The sequence below is a fragment of the Crocodylus siamensis genome, chromosome 1 (assembly GCF_052110815.1).
Source record: "Crocodylus siamensis isolate JL-2025a chromosome 1, ASM5211081v1, whole genome shotgun sequence".
Classification (NCBI taxonomy): Eukaryota; Metazoa; Chordata; order Crocodylia; family Crocodylidae; genus Crocodylus; species Crocodylus siamensis.
Window position 1 is genome coordinate 203,799,145 of NC_143395.1, and position 25,061 is coordinate 203,824,205.

Genomic DNA, 25,061 nt, shown 5'->3' on the forward strand with positions numbered 1-25,061 from the left:
GATTCATTTCAGAAAGAGCCAGGACCTAGCTGCTCATTTAATGCTCTATCTAGTCAGTCATTCACACTGTCTGAATTTCTCACCTTGTCTGCTTGTACACAAGCTTCCTTGGCCCACGTTGACCTTCAGAGGTCTGCTTGTAGGATGATCACAAGAATTATTGAAGATTATTCAGTCAAATACCATACATTAGTGAGTTCCAGCTTTCAAGCTTCTTCTGAGTGATTACAGATAAATCAGAATGAATCGGCTTACCAATTGACTTCTGCCATGATTATGAAACTTGCATGACTTGCATAAAGGAGTGTTTGAATAAGTTTCTTTTAGGTTTTCTCTAATGCAATGATTCTCAATCTGTGTGCTGTGGCACTCTGAGCTCCACTGAGATCCTTTCAAAGGTGTCATGGGGTGCCAGGCAAGGTTAGCACTGTTAGTTGTACAAACATGATTCACAAGATAAACCCAGAGTTTTCAAACAAGAATCCATATAGTGTTAAAAACAATTTGACCTGCTGTGATTTTTCTGAGTTCTTTGCAATAAAAGAATTGTTTTATTATTTTTCTGTAGTCAAAAATTAGTGAAAACTAAGAACTGGCATCTTCTAAGGGGTACCTCAGTTCATTGAAGGGTGTCTCAAATCTATGGAATCTAAAAAAGTTGACAACCACTGCTGTAATTTGTCATCAGTTTCCTGCCACTGAGGGCCAAACTTAGATTCCTCCCCTGAATCTGCTTTAACACAAGTCCCTAGTTTTTCATTTATAATTGGAGGAAGAAGATCATATAAGAGAGAATATCTAGCCCCACTGGTGGCTTCCCTCCCCCCTTTTTCATTTGCCTTTATTAGCATTGAAGACCTGAAGTTTATTGCTTTTCCTGTGGTTTGAGGCACCTCTGCCTGGTATATCATCCAGATACCTGCTTTACAAGGAGTATTATTATTGTTGTTCTTGTTATTATAGGCAAAGGCACAAAAGTATGCTATTTTATGTGGTAGGAAAGTCCACAAGATAAGAAAGAAAATCTTTAGCTATATAAAAAAACATTACAGCACTGAAATTAAAGTTGAAATCTTCATCATTGTTTCTTTGGCCAGTTAACTGCATATGGGTCACCATGTGTAGTCTGACAAATACTCTTTGGACATGAACAATTTCCACTCTCTTATTTCATCCTCAGTTTGCCCACAGTCAGTCACATAGTACCTTTAACTATGATAAAGCAGAGCCTGGGCTTTACTTCACACGCTAGCCAAGTATAGCCTATACTTAAAGCACCTCTAGGGCCAGGTAATAGGTTTGCTATGGGGAGAAATTTGAGCTAGTCTGGTAAAAACCTGGATTAACTGAACCGTATGTTACAGGAATGGCCAGAGGATCAAGGTGTAAATGTTGGAGGAAGTCAGAAGGAAAGACAGGGAGTGAGGTAACTCTTGAAGCAGGAGAGATGATGAAGATGATAATAATATATACCTGACTTAGGGTAAAGTTACACATTGTGCTTAGACCACACTAAATCTGTGGAATATTCAGCAGTGCTAAAGTTAGAACATGCTGTGAGCAGTTGCATGTTAAAAATTCATACTGTTTCTTCCTTTAACAAAAAGTGTTCAGTCAAAATATGGAGAGGTTCAGACCAGCCAGCAAAATAAGGCTGGCAAGGAAGCAAAAGGAAGCCTGATCAGTTTCAATATATTGGTGCATTTTCATCAGGATTTCTCTCTTCTGCAGCAGATAACAAAATGAAAGAGAAAAATCTGCATTTGCTTTTCAAAGGTTATTGAAGGCACAGAGGAATTACTGTTAGAAAGAACAAGGTGTTGCACAGTATTTCAGGGGTAATTAAATTTTATGGAGAAACAAAATTATGTTGAGCACAGATCGTGAACCTTTTGTATGGTAGACTAGATCTTCATTTTGTAAACCAGTATAACCCTAGATGAAACTGACTATATATACCACCAGAGGATCTGGACCAGTAGGTATAAAGGCAGGTGTTTACCCTTTGATAATATCCAGAATGTTACTATGGGGTTTCATTTCAACTGTGTATCAGTTTGGAATCAGGGTCAAGCCTTCTGAGAAATTTTTTAAAAGTCTATTTTGATTGAGATAATGAAATATACTTTTCTGACTGGTGAGTTGACTTAGAAGGTAAGAGACTGTTTCGGTTCTTTAGAAAAGCTGGGCTGTCAGAGACAGATTGTTTCCAGTGGGCTATACAGATGGTATGGCCAAGAAAGCCAATTCATAGTAATGCTGTTAAAGTATTTCTATCTGCCTAGGGATTTATACTAGCTACTCTCTCCATGTTATCTGAGCATAAAGCATACTTGAAATTAAAAGTTTAGTAAGAAGTTATTTTTGGTAGCCAGATTTAGATGAGATTTAGCAGGAGGACTAAACATGAAATAGCCCAGGTGAAAAGATTTATATCAGATGATGCCAGAAATCCCCTTACAAACTGAAGGTATTTAGTAAAAAAAAAAAATGACAGAGAAGCCATCAGGAACATATTGGGTCTAGCAGCATCATGTCCATGGTGGAGGGAAAATAATGAAGCAGCATATTGATCAGCTGTTCCAGAATGAGAAAATGGCACAGAAGCTGACAGTGGTGACTAATTACCTGGATAAAAAATTAGTATGTTTTTTGTTGACACATAGTGTCAAAAGTAGGAGGGGAGTCTCAAATGCAAGCAAAGAGCAGTTGGAAGAGCAAGTGCTCTTTTTGAGGGGGTCTTTCCCCCACCACTGCAGAATGCAGACCTCCTTGGAGGTAAATTTCTAATGACAGAAATTATGGGGAGATGTATGGTATATCTAACTGTTATGATTCTAATTTCTGGGCACTGATGCTTTAGAATACTACAGCTGCTTGCAGACATTAAAAAATAAAATGGTGCTTTACTTTAAACTCAAACACACGCCTGCACCGAGTCTAGCACATGCCCAGAAGAGGCATTGCATTAGTTGGACCCAGCTGGGCCAATGTCTGTGTAATCTATTAGAGTGGGCGCTTTAGTGGGGGTTTTTTGGCACTTATCTAATAGGGAAGTATGAGCAATTGAACACATCCTTACTTTATAAGTAGTAGAAAAAATAGTTATCACCAGAAATTAGTTTAATACTCTATTTTTTAGAGAAAAATCAGGCAGTGGCACAATGCTACACTGCAATCCAAGGGCAGGACAGCAGCTTACATAGATATACCAGAAAATGCTGTAGTCTAAAGCTATATCTGAAGTATAAGGTGCACTCCTGAAAAAGGAGTCAGACTATGACCGACAGAAGATGGTACTACTTGCAGCTGTCAACACTGAGAGCTGGACAGTGGGAAATAGTCTAGCAACCTCTATGGTGCCAGTGGCTTTGGGCAGAGGAGCAACCTATAGCACGGTACTAGTCCTTACCCCTGGTGGAGGAAATGCCACCAAAAGGCAGATGCTATGGCAGCGTGGACTGGGCTCTCCAGTCTTGGTTGGCAGCCAATCTAGAAGTGGAGCCCTGAAAGGGGGACAGATTGAAGATCTTCTTCGTACTGGCGACTCCTGCAGCCAAGCTGGCTCCAAATGTACTGGCTTCTGCCTCTCCTTCGGGATCAACCAGCTAGGCTGGGAGGGGGGACATTGACATATGGGCAACTTAAGTGTCTCCATACCAACTGCCCAGGGCATTGCAGCCAAAATTTAATGGAGGGGACATTCCATCTTTGCTACTTGCATGGGTACAACATGGAAGGGGGAAGTCACGGGTTATAAGCTCAAGTCAGTTGGCGTAGAGTGCCGTGGGTCACTTTCATTTGTGGGAGGAACTAGTGGTGACACATAGAGGGTGCATGGGGAAGAAACACTGCTGGCCCTTCTGGGCATGCTGTTGGCACTTCCAGGTCAGTGCAGTTAGCTGTGTGAGGCCCCCTCCCGCCATTCCCCCCCGGTTGCTGACTGGCTGCTGTGGCGGCAAGTGCCCCTCCCAGACTCAGGAGGCACCAGTTGCCCATGGGAGGAACCAATTGTGTTCCACTCGTCAGCTACCACCCACCTTAAGCTGAGCAGCCCCCAGCCAGTAAGGTGCTGACCTGCCATGGTCCATCTGCCTCATTTGTTGCTTGGGGTTAGACCAAGTCAAAAAAACAGGTGGCAAATCAAGTACCAGGCAGGCAACATGCAAAGAAGCTTAAAACCTTCCAGCTTGGAAGCTGGAATGTCAGGACCATGTGGCCTGGCATGAATGACAATTTACAGATGATGGACAATGTCCAGAAGACCGCATTGATTGATCAAGAGGTGCAAAAACATAACATTGACATTGCAGCCTTGCAGGAGACAAGATCAGCCAACTCAGGCTCCATTGGTGAAGCCAACTACACATTTTCCTTGGAAGGCAGGAGTGTAGAAGACGCTCACCTACACAGCATCAGATTTGCAGTTTGCAACAGGTTGGTAAAAATCATTGAGACCTCCACTGGAACATCAAATCGTTTCATCCAACTTCAACTACAGTCAACTGACAGTTTTGTTAACATCATTAGCACCTATGCTCCAACTTTACAGGCAAGTTCAGATGATAAAAGATAACTTCTATGATGCTCTGCACCAAGTCATTGAGCACCTACCATCAAATGAGAGGCTTTTCCTCCTAGGGGACTTTAATGCTCAAGTAGGTGCAGATCATGACTCTTGGTCAACCTGCCTGGGACATCATGGCATTGGGAAGATGAGTGAAAATGGCCAATGTCTTCTCAAACTCTGCACCTTAAACCACCTGCATATCACTATCACCTACTTTGTAGGCAAAAAGAGTCAAGACGTATAATGGAGATGCCCACAATTTGGCCACTGGCATCATTTAGACCTCATGATCACCAGGAGGAAAGACTTGCCCAGTGTATTACATACCCACACTTATCACAGTGCAGATTGACACAGACCACTCCCTTATTGTTAGCAAAGTGCAAGTGAAACCAAAAGAGATTGCAGAGAGCCAAGAATTAACAGCCAAAGTCAGCCAAAAATTAACATATGCAGCACAAAGGTCCAAAGCAAGTGCCTCGACTTCCAAAGGACCTTTGAGTTAACTATGTCTACAAAAGCAACAACTGCAAATCCTGAAGGAACTTGTAGTGAACTAAGAGCAGTCATCCAGGAAACAGCTACAAAAGTATTTGGGAAAAAGAAATTGTCAAATAAAGACTGGTTTGAGGAACACTCAGAAGAAATGCTAGCACTTGTTGAAGCCAAGTACACAGCCTACTTGAAACACAACCAGAATCCAACAGAAAAGTTCCAAGGCTAAGCTGAGAGATGCCAGGGCAATGGTACAGAAAACAGCCAGACACTGCTTAAGCAAGTACTGGACTGACTTACATTAAGAGATACAGTTTGCCTCTGACACAGGAAACCTGAGTGTTATATATGATGGCCTGAAGAAACCTCTTGGCCCAACTGTCACTCAAGTCTTGAGATGGCAAAGTAAAAATCACTGACAGAAACAAGCAGATGTCATGCTGGGTCGAACATTACTTAGAGCTTTAACCCCACGAAACAGACATTTCAGAAGAGGCACTGGATCAACTTCCAATACTAAGTGTACTGGCACAGCTAGACAAAAACCCTACAGTTGAAGAACTTAGCAAGGCCATAGACTCTCTAGCAAGTAGAAAAGCACCAAAGGAAGATGGAATCCCATCTGAGGTTCTCAAGTGTGGGAAGGGTATCCTGCTTCATCAACTCCTAGTTTACTGCTGGAAGGAAAGTCAAGTACCCCAGGACATGCATGATGCTAACATCGTCACCCTCTACCAGAATGAGGGAGACAAGGGTGACTCCAACAACTATAGGGGCATCTCTCCCCTCAACGTCACAGGAAAGGCTTTTGCCAGAGTCATCTTAAAATGCTTGCAACAACTTGCTGCCCATGTCTACCCAGAATCACAGTGTGGATTCAGAGTAGGGAGATCACCAGTGGACATGATATTTTCCTTATGCCAACTGCAAGAAAAATACAGAGAACAAAATAAGTCACTGTACATAGCATTTTGTCAACCTAATCAAAGCCGTTGACGCTGCTGGCAGAACAGGTTTGTTCAAGGTTCTGGTAAAGATTGGATGCCCCCCAACATTACTCAGCATGATACACTTCTTCCATGAAAACATGCAGTTCAGTTTGATGCATCAACCTCTGACAGGTTTGAGATGAAGAGTGGAATGAAGCAGAGTTGTGTTGTGGCACCCACACTCTTTGAAATCTTCTTTTCTATGCTGCTGCATTACACTTTTGATGGCTTGGAGGAAGACATACCTTTCCACAAAATCAGATAGCAAACTGTACAATCTATCATGTCTAAAGGCCAAGATAAAAGTGAGGCACATACTTATTAGGGAAGCTCCTTTTGGCTGAAGATGCTGCACTCACCACCCATGAAGAAGGCCAACTACAAACTCATGAAATCACCTCTCCCATGCTTGCAAGATGTTTGCTCTGACCATCAGCATCAAGCCGTCTGTGGTTCTAGAACACCCTGTTCTTCAGTCACCATCTATCAGCCTTGACAATACACCCCTCAAAGCAGTGAATAATTTCTGCTACCTTGGATACACAGTGAGTGATGATCTGTTACTGGATGGAGAGCTAAATGTGCGCATTGGAAAGGCTGTTACTACTTTCAATAAGCTCTTCAAAAGAAGTCTGGAACAACACAAAACTCACAATCAAAACTAAGCTGCTTGTGTACAAAGCCTGTGTCCTCATGTATAGCAGTGAGACATGGTCAACATATGCATATCAAAAAAAGAACCAGAACAGTTTCCACCTACACTGCTTATAGCACATCCTTAACATCAAGTGGCAAGACAAAAATCACCAACACAGAGGTCATTGCCAGAACCAACCTGCCAACCATCACTACACTACTCAAACAACAGTGTCTACTCTGGCTTGGCCTTCTTCACAGGATGGAAGATGGGCATCCTGAAGGACGTCCCGTATACATAAAATTACAGATGCAGAGAGAAGAGTAGGGTGCCCAGAACTGCACTTCAAAGATGTCTATAAGCAGGATATGAAGGCTTTTGGAATTGATCCAAACCTTTGGGAGGACAAAGTGGTGCTCCCTTCTCAATCATGGAGTCCAACATCATGATGAGAAATGGTTGCTTGAATTACAACAGAAAAAAAGTGACCAAAGGAAACAGCCTGTCAGCACAGTAGCCCCTAATGCCATGTACACCTGTAACCACTGTGGCAGGACTTGCAAGTCTGACATTGGTCTTTACAGCCACAAGAGAAAAATGCACCACCAGTCAGTAGAATAGCTGCAATATCCACCATCACTTGCTGAAGAACATGGGCCATATTTATTATATTAGTGGGAAGAAGTTTTCAACATAGATTTCATTTAATTTTAGTCAACTTTTATTATAATAATTTTAATTATATTTATAGTACGTGGCTTTGATGCAGAAGATTTACTTTAATGTAGACCTTTCTTGGAGGAGAGAAAATAAGGCTTCTTAGATACTGGAAAATATAATAGTTAGGTTGTACACTGTCATAGGGCGGGGACCCAGGAATGGCCGTGATCTCTCCTGGCACCCCTTACCGTGCCAAGTTGACTATCAAGCACCCTCGTTCTCACCCGCCACGTCTTTGATGACAGGAGTATTATAAGGAAGGCTGCCTTTTGTCCCTTGGACACAGTGCTCTTATTTATCCTGGCCCCATTCTGTGTAGATTGATTTGGTGCCCCCCCCAGCCTTATGGGCTGTGCGTGGCTCCTACCACCCCTTATACCATGCCCCAAACCTCTCAGATATATCGGATGTTGTCTTGTCAAACTCCTTTGCTGTGCCCTCACGGTGCACCCTTGCTATAGCCTGCGCCCCCACGGATGTCCTCTGGGCTTGTCCTAGTCGCCCCACTGGGGCCTTTCTCCGCGCTCCCCGCAGACTCTCTCTGGCCTCTCTCATGGCCGTGCCCACACTGGGGCTCCCTCTTACAATCCCGCCCGCACTGGGCTCCTGCCTCGTGCTCCCTGCCCACACTGGGGCCTCGTCTCGCAATCAGGGCTCAGGTGGCCGTAGCTGTACCTGGCCCCCAAATTCCCCTCCCTGGGGCTTCTATTCCTCTGTGTGCCCTCCCTGGGGCTTCTCACAATTGCGGCTCAGGTGGCCGTAGCCATGCCTGGCCCCCAATGCACTGTGCCCCTTCTCAGGGCTGAGGTCAGTGCACCCCCTCCTCAGGTCTACAAACCCCACTGAGGCTCAGGTGGCCATAGCTGTGCCTGGCCCCAGACCCGCCTTCTCAGGTCGCTCACCCACGCCATGGCTCCAAGCCTGTGTGCTCGCCCGCTCTGGGGCTTCCCCCACACAACACTGCCCCACTGGGGCTGGGGTCTATACGCCCCCAAAACACAGCACCCTCTCCAGCGCCAGGAACCTCCACGCTACTGGGGAGCTCCTATGAGGCCTCCTCCAACCCCTACAGCCTCATCCACTCCTCCAGTGTAACAACTACCAACAGAAAACTCAAGTCCCTGGGCTACAACATAAACTCCAAGCCCTCTGGCTAGCCATCGTTCAAAACCCTACCAGGGCTTGCTCCCCCAGTCCTCATAGATTTCATAGATTTCATAGACATTAGGGCTGGAAGGGACCTCGGGAGATCATCGAGTCCAGCCCCCTGCCCAAAGGGCAGGAAATCAGCTGAGGTCATAGGATCCCAGCAAGATAAGCATCCAATTTACTCTTGAAGGTGTTCAATGTAGGTGCTTGAACCACCTCCGCTGGCAGACTGTTCCAGACCTTGGGCGCTCGGACAGTAAAGAAATTCTTCCTTATGTCCAGCCTGAAACGGTCTTGCAGGAGTTTGTGACCGTTCGACCTAGTCATCCCTTGGGGCGCTCTGGTGAACAAACGTTACCCCAGATCCTGGTGGTTACCCTTGATAAATTTATAGGTGGCCATCAGATCACCCCTGAGCCTACACTTTTCCAGGCTAAAGAGTCCCGTGGCTCTCAGCCTGTCATCGTAAGATCTGTTTTCCTGACCTCTGATCATGCGCGTGGCTCTCCTCTGGACTCTCTCAAGCTTCTCCACATCCTTTTTGAACTGTGGAGCCCAAAACTGGATGCAGTACTCCAGCTGCGGCCTCAACAAGGCCGAGTACAAGGGGAGAATGACGTCCCGGGATTTGCTCGAGAAGCATCTATGGATGCAAGCCAGCATTTTGGTCGCTTTACTAGCTGCAGCATCGCATTGCAGGCTCATGTTCATCTTGTGGTCAATGATGACCCCCAAGTCTCTTTCTTCTGTAGTGCTAACCAACGTAGCACTGCCGAGCCTATAAGGGTGCTGCAGGTTTTTCCTCCCAAGGTGGAGAACATTGCCTTTTTCGGTGTTAAACACCATGAGGTTCTCGTCTGCCCATTTGCTGAGCTCGTCCAGGTCAGCCTGGATCATCCGCCTGTCCTCTGGCGTGGATGCTTTGCCCCAAAGTTTGGTGTCATCGGCGAACTTGGCCAGTCCACTCCTGACTCCAATGTCCACATCGTTAATGAATATGTTGAACAGTATGGGTCCCAGGACAGAGCCTTGAGGGACCCCACTGGTCACAGGGCACCACGATGAGTGACTGCCATCAATCACAACCTCTGGGTCTGACCATGGAGCCAATTTCCCAGCCAGCGGATTGTGGTGGAGCCAAGGCCACAACTGGGCAGTTTGGCCAAGAGGAGATCATGGGATACCAGATCAAAAGCTTTTTTGAAGTCAAGATATATGACATCAACATCTTCTCCCTTGTCCGGGTGATAGGTCACCTGGTCATAGAAGGAAATGAGATTGGTTAAACAAGACCTACCCGCAACAAACTCATGCTGGCTATCCCTTATCCTTCAACTGAAGCTGTTCAGGCCATTTAACTTCTACTCCTGCAGAGCTCTCTCTTCCTCAGCTGCCAGAGGGGAACTGCCTTCTTGGTCTTGGCCTAGGCTGTTTATATAGGCCAGGCCTTGCCCCCTTCCGGTCAGCTACCCAACTGCGGTTGCCCCGGCAACCGGCACCTGTCCCTCTTTCTAGGAGCAGGGCACTTCAGTGTCCTGTGACATACACTCATACCAGTTTAGGTGTAATGTAATTTATTACTGTTTTCTGCCACTTTCCCCAGAGTCCTGGGCAGACTTGCACAGCCCTTGATAACATCTGTGCTATTGTCAAAAAGCTAGTTTAGGTTGGTTTATGCATACTGCCATTGCAGCTTTGGACTTCAGGGTAGATATAGCTACTGCCATGGTATTTTCCAGTTTTTCCTGGGTAACAGCAGTTCAGCGAAGAACTTAATTTGTGGCTCAGGAAATGTTTTTACGTTTGTTCTTAAATGGAAGGATTGTTTTGTCCTTACTTGTAACCAAAGCCAGAGGATTATAACTGTGACCTTTGATTGTAACTGTGCCTGTTCCAAGAAAACTGTCCAGTGCTTTGGGATCAGGGATCTAGTGGATATAGGACTGGGCTGGGGCACAGGAGACGTGCTTTATTGCTAGTTCTCCCTGCAGACTTTCTGTATGACCTAAAATTACTTGTTCTACACTGGACCTTGATAAAGTGGGATTAATATTGCTTTAGGCCCTGCTGATAAAGCAAATTTAAAATGGCATCAATATTTCTTTGTGTTTCATCTCTTCAGTGAACTAGAATGCTGTGTAAAAGATTGGTTTATTTTGCAGCCTTGGGCTGATACAATTGCTGTCAGCTACTGTAACCGTCATTTTGGGGGGAGCATTTTTAAAAGCTTTGAAAGTCCTGCAAATACAATTCCTTTAAAACACTCTTTACTATTAGGTTTCACATGGCATGTTTTCAATGCATTTCTGTTTACAGAGTTTTTATGTCTTGGAAACAGCCCAAGAACTATTTAGATGTGCTAGTTGCTATGGTAATTACTTTTCTTGTGAGCTAAGAAATGACTTGCAGCTCCTGCAGTTTGCTGTTGTGTAGGCTGGATTGAACACTGATAATCCTTCTTCCTTTAATAAATTGTTCATAAACATCAGAATTTCCTTTATTTTTTCTCATATTAAATTTTAGTTTAACTCATTTCTTGAATGTCTGCCACAGAACACCTGCCAGAAAATAAAAGCAACATATAAAGAGGAAGGCTGGTCTCATAGCTTTGGCATAGAGTCCAGAAGGCCTGGTTTCAACTGCCAGTTCTGCTGCTCACTCCCCATCTGATCTCAGGCAAGTCACATTGGGTCAAATTTTTTAAGGTGTTTAGGTACCTATATTGAAGGTAGGTAACTTTTGTGAGATTTTTCAGAAACAATTTAGGCCACTATATTCCATTGTTTTTCTATAGGGCATAAAAGCCTAACCTGCTTAGGTATTTTTAAGATCCCAACAGGCAAGCACATTTACCTGAGATGCTGACTGTGCAGTAGCCAAAAAATACTGTGCAGTAGCATGTTACAACATGAATAGAGCTAATACGCTATTGTGCAGTAGCATCACCTAAAAGACATTTGCTGGTGCTACTGCTCAGTAACTCTGGTTATTGTACATTTATTTAGTACTTGCTAATACAAGTATTAAATAAATGTGCAGTAATGACTGTGCAGTAGTGTCTCATGTAGGTGTACCCGGTGTATACCTACATCATTAGGTCCCTAAATCTTTTAATACCTGGGCTGCGTCCAGATGGGTGTGGCTATGTGGTATGTAGTCCTGCAGACACGTCTGCGGCACCACAAACCACGCAATCAGATGTTCTCTGTAGAGCAAGGTAGCAGTGGGGTGGGGGGGTGTTCAACCCTGGGAAATCCAGGGGTCAAAAAAAAAAACCCTCCAAAAAAAAAGTGGAGTGGTGCATTTGGTAACAGCGTGCACCACCCAAAACTGGAGCCTAGCTACTATGAACCACAATCTGGCTGCCAACTAGGCTCCAAGTGGCAGGATTACTGCTGCCGCTGCCCCAGGAGGCCCCAGGTAAGGCTGTTGGGGCCAGCCCAGTGATGCATGCCAGATGGCACGTGGCACAGGCATTCCCCGGGGACAAGTAGCAGTGTGCTACAAGGTGTGCTGCTGCTTCTTGTCCCTGGAGAAACAAATGTCCATGCTTGTGTGGATATGATTGTTAGAAATATTATTAAAAATGCATTATCAATAAGTCTTGTTAAAACAGTGCAGCTGTCAGCCCTCCCTGGTGAGAGAACTGGGAGAGCTACTGAGAGCTCTTTGTATTAAGGTATCACTCCCTCTTTGTTTTGCAAAGTTACTATCTCTTTGTTACAGTAAAGCATATACTCCTCAGCTTTTCTCATGCAGATAAGAGTAAATTGCAGTTCTAGCCTTGAAGCAAGGAAAATTCAGACTTTTGTAACCTCAGGTACTGTCTGCCCATGCGTAATGAATTAATACATATAAGCCTATCCGCCCCGCATACTTAAGTAGTTAATTATAATACACATGCGACGTATGATTCGACGTATTCACATACATGTTTGTATGAATCGGAAATGAGTTGTAAAAGTTCCTCCTTCTGCACACGTGGTCAGGAGAAAGGGGATAAAGCCAGCTGGGCAGTTTCCCTCGGGGGCAGCAGAGTGTTTGATCTTTTGTCTCTCTCTCTGACCCTATTTGCAAATATATACCTTTTGTGTTGCTAATAGAGTGTGTCTGTGGCTGAAGGTTTTTTTTCGCCTCCCGAGAAACGAACCGCGATTTTTACATCAATAATTGGCGCCCAACGTGGGGCTTCTCGAGGACTACCCTGGAATTCAGTGACGGACCGCCTCCGGTACCAGGGGAAGTGCGCACCGAGCCGACTTTGGACTCGCCCCTGGAATTTGAGGTTTAAGTCCGAATATCCGGGAAGTTAAAGGAAGTATCCCATGTAAATTCTGAGTTTCTGGAGAGGCAGACACACTTTGGAATTTGGATCGAGATCTCTGGGGTATCTGAGTGAGTATACGAATTCCCTTTGCCCAATCTGGTGTACGGATCTAAAACAAAGGATGTGTAAGTTTGCTGAGAAATTCTAGGCTCAGCTCTCATTGTAAATCATCTGTTGTTGAGATCTTTTTGGTATTTGGTGTGCCTTGGGCGCATTTTTGTGGGCAAATGGGTACGAGTCGCTCTCGTGTAGAAAACAATATTGATACCCCTCTAAAAGTCTTATTACGTCATTTTAATAAATTTGCAAAGCTGGCCGATTATGGAATAAAAATGAAAAAAGGTGATTTAACTAAGTTTTGTCAACTCGAGTGGCCAACATTTGGGGTCCACTGGACCCCGAAAGGATCCTTTGTGCTAAAAGAAGTGATAGCTATCCATGAAATTGTTATGCAGAATGGGTATTGGAATCAGTTTCCTTATATTGATTGTTGGTTGTGGGTGGTTCAAAATCAGCCACCTTGGATTAAGAATTACTTAGTAAAGTCTCATGTGATGCTTGTTAAGAAAAAGACTCGGGGGGGGGCGCCTGTACTTCCTGAGTCTAATGGGGGGGGGATTCTGAATTGGCTGAGTACCGGACCCGCGCTCCGGTTGCCCTGTCGGGTAGCGAAGATGAGTCAGATGCCTCCTCGGGGTCCAGTCCTTCTGCACCACTGCCCCCTCCCTTAGAGAGACCACCACCGACGTACCAATGCATACCTAATGAGTTAGAGCGTGAGCCTCAGCCAAGTGCCTCATCTGAATCAGGAAATAAGGGTTATTATTTGCGCAAGCCTGTAGAGTCACAGCCGGTGTTGAACTGTCCGATGCGAGAGGTTATTGGGGAAGGAAGCACTGCAACTTTTGTCTACACCCCATTTAGCACTTCAGATTTATTTAACTGGAAGAATCAGAGCCCCTCTTTTCGTGAAGACCCTGAAAAGATGAGGGACCTGTTCCGATCTATTGGGCAGACTCATCGACCCACTTGGGCTGATGTCCAGATGATGCTCCAGACCCTCCTAACCCCGGAGGAGAGGAGATTAGTGTTGAGGACAGCGGAATGTATTGCGGTGGCTAGAGTTGAGTCAGAAGGTGCTGCTAGTCGTACTCTGCGTGATACCTGCCCTGTAGAGGAGCCAAGATGGGATAATCATACTGCAGAGGGCAGAGAGCTAAGTGCACGGTATCTGGGAATTATAGTGGAAGCAATGGGAAAGGCAGTGCCTCGGGTTACCAATCTGTCTAAATTGTATGAGGTGAGACAAGGAAGAGAGGAGGATCCCTCAGCTTTCCTTGGGAGGCTGTATGAGGCGTTTTGCAGGTTTTCGGATCTGGATCCAGAAGCCCCGGATAACCAGCGCATGGTAAATCTTATGTTTATTGGTCAATCTGCTGCTGATATCCGTAAGAAGTTACAGAAAACTGAGGGAGGTGCTGGGAAACCGATTTCAGAGCTGGTGGTAATTGCATATAAGGTGTATGGGAATCGTGAGCAAGTGCAGGAGCGCAAGGAGGATAAAAAGGCTCAGCGACAGATGGCAGCACTAGCAGCTGCTATAACTGGAGGGAACCCTGGAAAGGCTGGGATACAGAAGAGGAAGGGAGAAAGAGTGGGAGCAGATGTTTGTGCTTATTGCAAGGAGAAAGGACACTGGAAGAGGGAATGCCCGAAGTTGAAGGAGAAGAGAGAGGGGGAACCGAGAGGTCACCTCATGCGGGCAGAAGACAAGGGTGAGGATTCAGAATGAAGGGGACAGGGATCTAAGACCACTACCCTTCGGGTTGGAGCCCGAGAAGATCCCATGGTAACCATTAGGGTTGGTGGCAAAAACTTTGAAGCCTTGGTGGATACTGGGGCTACATTTTCAGTGATTCCAGAAAAACCCCCCTGTGCAGGAACTAGTGAACAGCATGTACTTGTGGAAGGGATTGAGGGAATGCAAACCCGACTCCCTGTTTGTAAACCACTCCTCACCAAGGTGGGGGACCATTTGCTCGAGCACTCCTTTGCGTATTCTCCAAGTTGCCCGGTTGCACTCCTTGGGCGGGACTTACTCACAAAATTGCAAGCTGAGATCTTTTTCAGAGACGATCAGATGGTGGTCCAGCTACCTGTCAAGCAGAGCTCGAACTATCAGATGGCTCTCCTGGAGGACCGATGCCCTGCAGTAAGTCCAGAAGATCACATGATTGGAGTAGACCCCTCGATATGGGCTGATGGAACCCCTGCGCGAGCTAAGTTCGTCTCCCCGGTAAGGATTGTACTCAAGGATGGGGAGGGGCCCGTTCGGGTAAAGCAGTACCCACTCAGCCGAGCGGCCAGAGCTGGACTCAAGCCGTTAATAGAGAAATACAAGAGGTACGGATGGCTAGTGGAAGGGTCCTCACCCTATAACACCCCCATCCTTGGAGTGCCGAAGGCAGATGGGGTCTCATACAGGCTGGTCCAAGACCTACGAGCTGTAAATAAGAAGGTCCTTTCAGATCATCCTGTAGTCCCGAACCCTCACACGATTTTGACACAAGTACCGGGGGAAGCTAAGATATTTTCAGTGCTAGATTTGAAAGATGCTTTCTTCTCTATTCCCCTTCACCGAGAGAGTCAAAAATTGTTTGCTTTTGAATGGGAGGATCCAGATACTTTCCATAAAGTCCAACTCATGTGGACAGTTCTTCCACAAGGATTTATAGCAGCCCCCCATATTTTCGGACTTGCCCTTCAGAAGGACTTGGGGGAATGGAAGGGATCACACCCCGCAGTGACTCTCCTCCAGTATGTGGATGACTTGCTAGTTGCAAGCCCAAACTTGCAGCTCTGCGAGGAAGCCACCAGGTCACTCCTAAACACTCTGGGGAAAAAAGGATATAAAGTCTCTAGAGAGAAAGCCCAAATATGTCAGCCTGAAGTCACATTTTTGGGATATAAGCTCTCAAAAGGAGTCAGAGCCCTGAGTGCAGATCGCATACAGGCGATTCAAGGTCTAACCCCACCTAAGTCACCCAAGGAGCTGCGGGCATTCCTAGGGCTAACTGGGTTCTGTCGACTATGGATACCAGATTACGGTGGGAAGGCTAGACCACTGTACGAATCCCTGACTAAGGAGAGTCTCACTAAATGGAAATGGAATAAAGAAATGCAGCATGCTTTTGATCTGCTGAAGGCAGCATTAACCCAGCCCCCTGCCTTAGCCATCCCAAACAGTAAAAAGCCATATCGACTGTATGTTCATGAGAATCGAGGGGTTACATCAGGGGTGCTGACACAGCCATCGGGCCCGACCTGGAGACCTGTGGGATATTATTCAAAGGTTTTAGATCCAGTTGCACTCGGGTGGCCAGCCTGTCTTCGGGCTGTGGCAGCCACAGCAGTGGTTGTTGAAGAGGCCCAGAAGACAGTCATGGGTGCGGATATGGAAATACTCACTCCTCATGGAGTTCCCCAGATCCTAGGGACTGAGGGAGGGAAATTTCTTAACCCCTCCAGACAATCACGGTATGAGATATTTTTGCTCTCTAATCCAGGACTTACTTTCAGACATACTACAGCCTTAAACCCTGCAACCTTGCTGCCGGAGCCAGGGCAACCGACACATGACTGCCTTGAGGTCCTGAATCAGACCACGCAGGTGCGACCTGATCTTGCTGAGGACCCAATTGAAGACCCAGATGTTGAATACTTTGTGGACGGCTCCAGCTCTGTCATCGATGGAAAAAGACAAACAGGATGTGCAGTGGTAACCTTGGATAAGGTAGTATGGAGGGAGTCATTGCCGAGCTCATGGTCGGCACAGGCCGCGGAACTCACTGCGCTCACCCGAGCATTACAGCTGGGGACAGACCAGCGGGTTAATATATACACTGACTCTCGCTATGCTTTTTCTACAGTCCATGCGCACGGACTATTGTGGAAAGAAAGGGGTTTCATTACTGCCTCTGGGAATAAGATTGCTAATGGCCCCCAGATTATCAAACTACTAGAGGCACTCCACCAGCCTAAAGAGGTAGCAGTCATTCATGTGCGGGCCCATGGGAAGGCTGCTGAGAAAAAGCATAAGCTTGGAAATGCAAAGGCTGATGCAGCAGCAAAGGAAGCTGCATTTATTGGAGGAAAAGCAGAAGAGGTATCCAAGCAGGCCATGTCCCATGCCATATGGCCATATGTTCAGGATTTAGTCCCACAGTATTCCCCTGAAGAAGATAAATTTGCACAGAAAGCTTGTGCAGAAAAGAACTCCCAGGGGTGGTGGATAGTACCAGGAGGGAAAGTCATGATACCCAGGCCATTACTTCGGGAGGTGCTGCAACAGCTCCATGCAAGAACCCATATGGGAGGCTTGGCCATGGGTGATCTAGTGATCCGCCAAGCAGTAGCCCCAGGGCTATATGTAGAAGCTCAGCGCATTGCTACCAAGTGCATCACATGCCAGAAAGTAAACCCTCGAAGGAAACCCCCTGTGCCAATGGGAGGTAGACCCTGGGCAGCGTACCCTGGACAGGCATGGCAGATTGATTTTGCCGAGCTCCCACGGTCCGGACATCACGGGTTTTTACTTGTCATGGTAGACCAGCTCTCTGGTTGGGTCGAGGCTTGGCCCACCAGGACTGCCACTGCAGCTACAGTAGTGAAGTATTTGTTGCAGGAGATCATTCCCCGGTATTCCCTGCCTGAGTCCATCGAGTCGGATCAAGGACAACACTTTGTGGGAAAAGTGGTTCAAGAAGTCGCACAAGCTCTCAAGGTTACTTGGAAACTACACACACCATGGAGACCACAGAGTTCAGGACAAGTGGAACGCATGAATAGAACTTTAAAGACTTTGCTCACCAAAGTCTGTATTGAAACACGCCTTAAGTGGCCTCAAGCATTGCCACTAGCTCTTACTTGCATTCTAAACACTCCCTGACGGGGCCTCAAATTGACCCCATATGAAATTATGTTTGGCAAGCCGCCTCGAGTCTTACCTCCTGGGATGCAAGAGAATGTAACTTTTGAATTAGGTAATAGTGAGCTTCATATGTATGTTATTGCCTTGCAGTCTGTCTTGTTTTCTCTTCACAGGTATGCAGCCTCCTTTCAGCGTCTGCCTTTAGATGTACCGGTACATGACTTCTCCCCAGGAGTCTGGGTCTTGGTGCAGCGGTGGAAAAAGGAGCCTTTGACTGAGAGGTGGAGTGGCCCTTTCCAGGTACTTCTAACAACCCACACCGCTGTAAAGATTACTGGCCATGATCGTTGGATACACCATACCCGTGTGAAGCGACATCCACAAGCATTAGAGGACATCAACTCCCGAGACGAACTCACTCCGGAAGCTGAGTCGTCTTCGGAACAAGAAGCCAGCAAGTGGAGTTGTGAACCTACTGGTGATCTCCAAGTGCGCCTGAGACGGCTTAATCAAAGCTCAGAAAATTAGACAAGAAAGTAAAAGGGAAAATATGGTGGGAGTCTTAATGTGCCTTGTTGTTATCTGCATAATGAAAGGAGCAGAATTGAGCAGCCTTAACCGCTGGCTCACACCCTCGCTTTCCCAAATTGCTCCCCCAGGGACAAATTTGTATGTTGATATGATGGAAAGAATTGCAGGTACTTTTAATCTTACCAACTGCTGGGCCTGTGGGGGGCTCCAAGAGGCCAGAGAACAGTGGCCTTGGAGGGCTTTTCCTTTGGCCCCAAAATGGTTGGTCAGTGACAAGGCGGATGTTAAGAGTACTGGTCAAGAATGGGATGAAAACCGCAGCTGGGATCTTTCCCAAGTGGCATTAGGAGAGTACTGTATTAGCGGTAATGGTACGGGGAGAAGTTTGGGACATAGTCAGTGTACATGGACATTGAAATGGGCCCAAATATGCACCAAGTATGCTGATCAATGGAATTCTGCTGTTAGCATCCCAATCTCCCCGCAGATGCAACAGACCAAAAAGACAAGAATAGTACCTTTCGATTCTAACCCTACCAGATGTCAGGCATATGAAAAGGCCTGAGGTGAACGATTTACCTATGTCTATAGTTGGAAATGGGTACACCCGAATGGCACGGTGGCAAAGTTTAATACATATTGGAGTGCCTTAAATGACACAAATGAAATAACCAAGTGCGAGTATAGGGATAAAGATGGCGTATGGAAATGTCAGTTTAAACGGAGTAACTATTACACTGACCCTTTAGGGCAGACAGGCAACAAATACTATCCCCTTCTTTTCCACAGCCGTGACCCCCTAGCCTTGGGAGGGGAAAACAGGGCCCTGAAAGGACATTATTGGATTTGTGGAAGGAAAGCCTATACAGTACTACCACGAGGGTGGACAGGAACCTGCTATGTTGGAGTAATTGTACCACCTTTCTTTTTGTTACCATCTGAGGTCGGAAATAAGCTGGGAGTCTCTTTGTATGATGATTGGAAAAGGGCCAAGAGAAGTATTGATGTAAGTTTGACACAGGGTGGCTCCCAAAAGTGGAAGGAGGATGAGTGGCCTCCTCAGAGGATTATTGAGTATTATGGACCAGCTACATGGGCTAATGATGGAAGTTGGGGTTACCGGACACCAATTTATATGCTAAATAGAATCATCCGGTTGCAGGCCGTCTTGGAAGTAATTACTAACCAGACTGCCACTGCTCTCGAGTTGCTGGCTCGACAAAGTTCCCAGATGAGGGAAGCCATATACCAAAATCGAATGGCTCTAGACTATTTACTCGCAGAGGATGGCGGAGTCTGTGGAAAGTTCAACCTTTCTAATTGTTGCCTCCAAATAGATGACAACGGAAAAGCAGTCTTAGAGATTGCCAAAGAGATTAGGAAAATAGCCCATGTACCAATACAAACGTGGGAACCCACATGGAGTAAAGACTAGTGGTTTCAATTATTTGGAGGACCCTGGTGGAAAAAAGTAGAATTTGTGCTTTTGTGTGCTCTGACTGGTTTAATTTTTATCCCTTGCCTTATTCCTTGTCTCACTAGATTGATAACCACTACACTAGAAGGAATGCAGGTCGCAGCAGTTCCTTTGAAAGCACAGACTGTAGCAAAAGTCATGGTCCTCAGAAAAATTCCTCGTAATTATCTTGATATGCCCAAATGAAGTAAAGATCAGAAAGCATCTTGAGGGGGGATATTGTTAGAAATATTATTAAAAATGCATTATCAATAAGTCTTGTTAAAACAGTGCAGCTGTCAGCCCTCCCTGGTGAGAGAACTGGGAGAGCTACTGAGAGCTCTTTGTATTAAGGTATCACTCCCTCTTTGTTTTGCAAAGTTACTATCTCTTTGTTACAGTAAAGCATACACTCCTCAGCTTTTCTCATGCAGATAAGAGTAAATTGCAGTTCTAGCCTTGAAGCAAAGAAAATTCAGACTTTTGTAACCTCAGGTACTGTCTGCCCATGCGTAATGAATTAATACATATAAGCCTATCCGCCCCGCATACTTAAGTAGTTAATTATAATACACATGCGACGTATGATTCGACGTATTCACATACATGTTTGTATGAATCGGAAATGAGTTGTAAAAGTTCCTCCTTCTGCACATGTGGTCAGGAGAGAGGGGATAAAGCCAGCTGGGCAGTTTCCCTCGGGGGCAGCAGAGTGTTTGATCTTTTGTCTCTCTCTCTGACCCTATTTGCAAATATATACCTTTTGTGTTGCTAATAGAGTGTGTCTGTGGCTGAAGGTTTTTTTTCGCCTCCCGAGAAACGAACTGCGATTTTTACATCGTGATCTTTGTGTGCAATTGGCAGGGAGAGGAAGTAGCAGCAGTGGCTGAAGTGGGGGGAGCACAACAGTGGCTGAAGTAGGGGATACCACTGATTGCTACCATGGATGCAGACAGAAGTGCAGCTCCCCACTGTAACTGAGAACACTTTGCAGGAAGCATTCTGAATTACAACATCCCCAGAAAAAACAGAAGTTCACTGTCGGTTCCAGGGGGAGGGGAATCTAGCTGCTGGCTGGGAGCATGCAGCCAGTTTCACCTAGCAATGAACCCTCCTCTCTCTTAACCTGTCCCTGTTTCAGAATGGGAGGGGGGAAAAGGAGGAGAGGGAGCTTGTTCTAGGGGTTTCCAAGACAGAACTAGAGGGTGGGGTGGGTGAACTGTAGGTCTTCCACCTCAGCAGGCAGTGCAGATAGAAGTTACAGAAGATACCCTGGTTTGAGATGTTTTTGGGCAAATCTGAAATTTTTTATTAGATCAGCTCAAATAGTTGGAAAAATTCTTCTTTGCAAGCTTTCAGGTATAAATAACCTTCATCAGGCTGAGGAAGTGCCTGCAATTGGTCTGTACAGTTCCTGGATGGAATAGTAAAGAAGCCAGAAGACAGTATGCATGCAAGAAAGCCAGTCAGTGAAAATGTAAATTGAGGTAGTCAATAGGTAAGAGTCAGGAGGGAGGGGTGGGGGAAAGGGAATAAATATAGCTGGTGAAAGTGGAAAGGTTACCTGGGGAGTCAGATGTGTCATAAATTCAATGTCTATTTTAGTCCATGATTTTTTGTATCCAGTAGGTTCATGAAATTAAGTTTATAGGCTCATCTGTGAAAAGTGTTTTGTAAATTCCCTTTGAGGATTAGAACTGAGAGATCAGAGAGGGTGTAATTGTCTTGTGAGAAGTGTGACCCCACAGGTAGTTGGGTATTCTTGTCATTGATAGATTTTCAGCATGAGTTCGTTCTGGTGTGCAGTCGTTGTTTGGTTACTCCTACATATTTTCCATCCTGGCATTTGGTGCACTGGAGAGATATATAACATTTCTGGGGGTGCAGGTGTAAAGTCCAGGAATGGTGATGGTTCTGTAGTGGGGTATTGTAAGTGTGGGAGTGGTGGAGATATCTTGGCAAGTTTTACATTTCTTGTTAATGTAATAGGGCACTGTTAAATCAGCAAAAGAGAAGTAGCCTAAAGGTATCAAATTACAGAGGTGGTAGAGAAGAGACAGATCCTTGTTTCTTTCTTTATAGGATGGTTCAGAACATTCTCAGAGCAGACACGTTCAGTGGAAAGACTTTTCTCTTTGCAATTAATTCTGTGGCAAAAATTCCAGCATGGCATCAGAAAAAAATGTCTGGGGTATTGTTTTTAAAAGTAGAGCAAAAAGAGAAAATTCTACAGGCTGGGGGAGTTGTGCCTGAGTGAGGAATATATAGCACCATATTCCAATTGACAGACTGAACTGGAGAGAACATGCTGGTGTTGTGATGAGGAGGCTCTGTACAGGAGGCTCTGTACAGGAAGTGCCTTGATCCCCTGGCTGGGAGAAGTCTGGGCATGGTGGTGAGAATGATGGCTTGATTTAAACACCACTGTCTGGGGCATGGGTGGGCAAAATATGGCCCTCAGGCTGCATCTGGGCCACCAAACCATTCTGTGTGGCCCACAGAGCCCCTAAAAATTTTAGTAAATTAATATTTATTTGCCCCAGTTCCATGTCAAAGCTGACTGGAGCAGGGGCAGTAGGACCCAGAGGGAGCCCTCAGCAGGCTTGAGCAGCCCAGTTCCACCCACCCCCAGTCAGTTCCCTGTTTTCCTGCCCCGCCCTGCTCCAGCACCATGTGGCTCCAGACCATGGAGCACAGGACCGTGCTGGTAGGTGCGTGTGCACGCGTGTGCCAACAGGCACAAGGGCAGAGGGTGTGCATGTGTATGTGTGTGTGTCTGCAGGCACAGGGGCAGAGTGTGTCTTCATAGGGTGAGTCCTACACGTACACACCACCATACGCATGCACCCATACCTCCCCTCGCACTGCCATATACGAACTGCAGCCACTTGCCCCCCATTCCTACCCACACCCCACATACCCACACACACCCACAGCCCTCACAAACCTATACCCACCCCCCACAATATACAAAAGTAAGACTTCATTTTAAGTTATTGTGTGATCACCTCTATGTACACTACACACATGTAAATCAGGACAAACATTTTTAAAAAAATCAAACGAATGTTGTAGATGTTCACTTTTTAGAATATAATTTGGTATTTTTCTGATCCTGAGATGACAAAACCCCTTGCTGAAAGGAGTACTTCTGGGGGTAAGGGGAGGGACTTCTGGTGGCAAAGGTCGGGGTTAGGGGGCAGGACTTCCAGTCCCAAGATGGCGATCAGGTGGCGGGGCACCTGTCAAGGGGCAGGGCTTCCCATGCGGCCGTCCACAGCTTGCCAAAACTCAGTAAGTGGCCATTTGACCAAAATAATTGCCTACCCCTGGTCTAGGATAATCTGCAATGAAACACAAAAAATAGAGGAGGGTGAATAGCTTCAGAAAAATTGTGGAGAGGTAATGCTTGGTGCATGGCACAGCTATGAACTGGTTTTATTAGATTGGGGGAGTAAGTGAAAGCAGACCAAGCCTGCCTACTTTGCCACGTGTATAGAAAAGCCAACTAAAAATAACATCTTTGCAGTTGTCTTAAAGCCAGATGTTTCTGGCTAGAGGCTCCTGTGCTCAGAGTCAGACCAATCACTATATTTGGGGTCAAGATAGTCAGGTTATTATGGACTGTGGCGGGGTTTGCCTTCCTTTGTAGTGGGAGCATGGGCCTCTGCCTGGGATCTCCTGAGTCTATGTTAACAAACTTATAGAAGCAGGACATTGTCTCCCATTGTTCCCCTGATTTACCTGTGGCAGGTTAGGGGTTTCTGTCTTGTGGTTGTGTCAGGGTTGATGATAGTTTTACAAAAAGATTAGATTATGGATTTGTATAGAACAGGGGGTGTCAACAGGGGGTATGCATATCCCTGGAGGTACTTGGGAAGCACCGCTGGCGCTTTTGTTTTTGCTGGCACTTCTGTTGAGCGGCTGTTGGACACCCTCCCCCGTCAATCAGCTGCTGGGGGACTCCTCCCCGCCACACTTGTTGACTGGCTGCCAGGGGACTCCCCACTTTTTGACTGGCTGCCGGGGTTACACTGATCAAAAAAGGTTGAAAACCCCTGGTATAGAGTAGTTTGGACAGGGATGATCCTGCCTCAGGCTGGTGGTTGGACTAAATGACCTGTAGAGGTCTCTTTCAGCCCTACTTCTCTATGATTCTATGACTGAGGGCTTAACACTTGCTTCAGCATACAGCCTGTCTGTCTGGGCTGCTTAGGAGAGTAATGGGAAGAAGAACCTTCTTCAGGGCTGGATGGCTCCCACACCTTTTTTTTTTGCAGTGGCTTAGGACAGGGGTATAGCAAGAGTTCATTCATCTCAGGCCCTGTATCTCTATGCCCCTCTAGAGCACAGACCCTTGACACACAACTTGCATGGGGTCTGAGTATTGTCTGTTCCCCTTGTTTGTTTAGTAGTGGGGATGTTTAGTGGGGATGTACTGACTTTGTTGCTGCCAGAGACCCACACAGCCCTAGATGGGAGCAGAGGTAGGGATGAAGCATTGACAATTGTGGGAAGGAATTGTATTGAATGCAAATGATCAGTAACCAGTTCATATCTGTAACAAAACAGAAGTTCAGTGCACATAAATCACTTTTAAAATGGCTGAAACCAGTTTAAGATAAATCTGGATGGACGCAGGCTGAGTACAGACAGTCAAAAAGCCTGAGACTGAATCTATTCAATCTAGGCAGCTTCCTCTAAACGCCATAGGTTGAACCAATAACCAACTGAACTGACATTCAGTTTTCAATTGGGAAAGGCATGGGGAGGCCTGCCCTGACCCAGGCCAGTAGGTGGGGGGGTGCTAGAGCACATCTCCCAGCCTACTGGCCGTTGTCAGCGCAGCCAAGTGTCCCGAACCCTCTGCTGTCCCCCCACAGGGATTTAAGGAGCCCCCAGCCTAAGCAGCCTTGGGGAGCTGAGCCCCTCCCCATTCTGAGCTGCTGATTGCTTTAGAGTCCAGGGGCAGGCAGTTGTTTTGGGCGGAGGGCCTCTTACTGAGTTTCGGCAAGCCATTGAGGGCCACATGACAGGCAGCCAGGGGCAGATAATTATTAATTTTCTTAATTTTGGGGGGCCCCACAGGCTGTATAGAATGGCCTGGCGGGCTGCATCTGGCCCCTGGGCTGCATTTTGCCCTGCTTTAGACCCTGCACAGGAAGGAGGGAGAAGCAGTCCTCCTGGCCAGGTGTCTGCCTGTGCAGCCCAGCATATGGGGGCACCTGGGAGCCCCCATCTTGGGGGGCTTCTCCCC